Source organism: Hippopotamus amphibius, chromosome 7, assembly GCF_030028045.1.
Source record: "Hippopotamus amphibius kiboko isolate mHipAmp2 chromosome 7, mHipAmp2.hap2, whole genome shotgun sequence".
Taxonomy (NCBI): domain Eukaryota; kingdom Metazoa; phylum Chordata; class Mammalia; order Artiodactyla; family Hippopotamidae; genus Hippopotamus; species Hippopotamus amphibius.
Genome location: NC_080192.1, coordinates 124,542,336 through 124,546,229, shown reverse-complemented (window position 1 = coordinate 124,546,229; position 3,894 = coordinate 124,542,336).

Below are 3,894 nucleotides of genomic sequence, written 5' to 3'. Positions count from 1 at the left end.
CTCTAAGATCAGGAAACACTAGTGCCTTGCAGTGTCCTGCAAATAACAATAATTTGATCTGTATTGGACTAATCTTATGTGTTGTCTCAGGTCTTCTTGGTCTGAGGAACCTGTCTCTGGAACTCTTACTCCTCTTTTGGGGGCTTTCTTTAACCCTTACCACTTCTGGACTCAGTCGAGGTGCCAAGCCTCAAGGAGTAGGATTTGGATTTCCCAGTGGCTGTCAAGGGGACAGATGGCAGAAGCCAGAGGTTTAGAAGCATAAATTTCCCACAGGGAAGACTTTGAGCAATGAGAGATGGGAGACAGAAGGGAGCCCACATGTAAATTTTCTCTCCAACCTCTCTCATGAGCTAGTCCATAGGTGCCCTGCTTTAGCCAAGTAGCTGGCTGTGTCTCTTTGTGAAGAGAGCTGGGTGAAACATCACCCTGTAATTGCTTCCCGTCCTCCTCTCCTCATTTTTCATTTCCCTCACTCTTGCTGCCCTGGGATTGCACCTCCCAGTGAGGCATTAGTACTTAAGCTTTGCCTCAAGCTTTGTTTTGTAGAGAACCCAGGCTCACATAATATCACGAGTAATAACTAAAATGTTTTGAGCACTTACCATGTTCCAGGCACTGCTAAGTACTTTATGTATATTATCTCATTTTATCTTTTCAATAATTGGATGAAGCAGATGCTACATTTTAGTGATGAGGAAACTGGGACTGAGAGAGGTTATGTAACATGCCCAAAAGATAGTATCTGAGAGCACACATGGTAGCATCAAGTGCAGTGCTAGACTTAGAGTAAGCCCTCAAGGTCAGTGGGTGGATCATTAATTTGTATATTTCTCACTAGCACTTTTTCTTCTAAGGCATTCTTTCCAGTGACTCACTCACTGAATACTACCAATGAAGAAATCAAAGAGGAAATCAGAAAATACCTCAAGACAAAATGAAAATGAAAGCACAACACTCCAGAAGTCTATAGGATGCAGCAAAAGCAGTTCTAAGAGGGAAGTGCATAGCGATATCGGCCTTCCTCAAGAAATAACCTAACTTACCACCTAAAAGAATTAGAAAAACAACAAACGGAGCCCAAAGTCAGCAGAAGGAAGGAAATAATAAAGATCAGAGAGGAAATAAATAAAACAGATCAAAAAGACAATAGAAAACATCAATGGAACTAAGAGTTGGTTTTTTGAAAAGATAAAATGGATAAACCTTTAGCCAGGCTCATTAAGAAGAGAGAACCCAAATAAACAAAATAAGAAATGAAAGAGGAGAATTAATAATTGATACTACAGAAAAACAAAAAAATCATAAGAAAATACTATGAACAGTTACATGCCAACAAATTGGACAACCTAAAAGAAATGGACAAGTTTCTAGAAACAGCATGCCAGGAACAATCTTAACTCAGTCATTTGCATCTTGCTTTGCAGCAAGTCACTCACCAGGTACCTTTTTTATTCCATCTACAATTTGGGAATAATGAGTTTACATTACGTATAACTCTTGCTTATTACACAATTGCTAGATTATTATATTCTCATCAACCAATGTGCTATCAAGTCCTCCTACAGCTATAACCCACAAAAACAAAGTTTAGGTGCAGTTGGGTACAGGTGGGCCAACTCAAGAGGATCTGCTGACTGAAGGTTCAGGTGATGCCATTTGGGGGTCATCAAAGTTCTGTTTCTGTCCCAGGACAAACAGCGCATTTGGCAGGTCATACCTCAACTGTAACTGCAGAGCGAAAATATCTGCACTCACTCTCATCTGGTCAGCTTGTGTTCAGACAAAACAGCTGTGGCTCTGTCTCCCTGAGTACAGAATCACATCTCAAATTTCACAGCGTTTGCAGCCATGGAGACACACACATTGACTGGAAAGAAGCTCTAAGGATATAGGAACCATCTGAATCTCTGCTGTGGTGTTGATCAAACTTTTGTGATTAACACAGACTTCTCAAACTTTTGTGATTAACACAGACTTCTCAAGCAGATCCTGGGCCCCATTCCTCCCTTCAGCAAATATTAAACACCGACTATGTGTCAGAAACTATACAATGGTGAACGAAGACATGGTTCCTGCCATCAGGGTATCCCTTATGACAATGTAGCCCTCCAAGTTGTGATTGAATGAGCAGAAAGTGTTACTGTAATAATGGCTACTCTGGACACAGAGGCCAAATAGAAATACAGAGACAGAGATTTTGGAGGAAGAGAGAGGAGGCTTTATTTTTCTGCCAAGCAGAAGGGAAGACACAGCAGGCTAGCAAAGGGTGACTCAGTGATTAACAGATCCTCTCACTCTTTGAAATGTGCAAAGTTTAAGTTACCTTCTCTTTGCCCTGGTTTTCCTTAAAACTTATACTTGAACTCTGCATCAAGAAACACCCTCCTTTCAGAGCTACTGAATCCATATCTCTGGGGGTGAAGATTTAGAATCTACAGAATTAAGAGAGACTCTGAGACATTTATATTCTCACTAAAGTTTGGAGCACTGTCTTGGTCCAAAGCCCTGGGAAGTCACCACTCACATCCTACCTGTTTCTGAGAGAGATGGTCTGACGGCGCCTAGATGGCAGGATTCCCACACGGAGCAGAGCTGGGACTGGGCGGGTGCCACAGACTCGGTGGCAGCAGCAGCTTTGTGGGATGGAGAGAGGCGTAGGAGACTGGTGGAAAAGGACAGTGGCAGTTCCTTTGGAGACAGGGCAGCCTGAGAGCCCAGCAGCTTTGGTGTCTGCTTGCTTCTTCCCCTCAGGCTCTTCCTTATATGGGAACAGCAGGTACCGCCCCACCTTAGTTAAACAATGACTCCAGCCTGGGGCCTGGCGCCTCCTGGAGAGAGGATATTGGATTTAACTGCAAATCTTCCCCAAAGATGCTCCACCTGAAGCAGCCTGTCTCTACCTGATCTCACCTCACTTCCTGGAGCCCCCAAGTTTTCAGTTTCTTGGCTGCCTGAGTTGTGGTCATCCATTGTTTCCGGATAATTCAGTTGCTTTGTTTTTCACTTCAGCGACTTCTCCTTCAGAGAAAGTGCTAAGAGAACAGGGAAGTGCCCTTCCTTGGTGCCTCATTTTCACACGGGAAGTGGCTTCGCCAGGTATTGCACATCAAGAGCAGACCAAAGTAAATCGTACCACCTGGGCTTTCTGCAGGACGAGCATCTTTCTGCAAATACAAATGGCAGACCCCATGAACCGCTGGGCATGGAGAGACCCAGGGAGGGTCTCCACATCATCCCTGCTTAATGGATCGTGTAGAAAGGGATGAGGCGTGTAAATCAGGTGCCTCCTGACTCCAGACCCCTGATAGCATGGCTCACCCTATGTTATAGGTGTTGACTGAAAAAAATGCACAACCTAAAACCTGAGAATGAGGGACTGCTCTGAAGAGGTGAAGGAGGAACCAGGATATACAGGAGTTTTTGCAACAAAGACCAGACAGTTGGAACATCACAAAGGTTACTGTTAATTAAAGGAAACCAGATGTCTCAAGTTAAGGAATTTAGTGCTTTTCTGTGCATGGGAAGATGCAAGAGTCTGGCATCACTGAAATCATTCCTTTGATATGCACCTCAGCTAGCTACGGCCAGTATCCTGTTCTTTCCCATCCTGAGTCCCCTTAGGGTGCACTGTTGGGGGTGGCTGCAGTGCCTGAGGGCTTGGCAGTGGGCAGCCCAGTTTGTCTCCATCCTGAAGTCCCTCAGGGCTCACCACTGAGCTGCTGTAGTGGCTGAGGGCTGCAACATCCTTTGTCTACTGATACAGCAGGCAATATTTTTCATTCACGACCTAAAAGAGGGAAACCTCATCTCGACTGATGAATCACCGGAGGCCCTGCTAAGGAGTGATGGATGGTGGGGAGCCTGCCAAGAGAAGAGGCTGGTGAGGTGGTC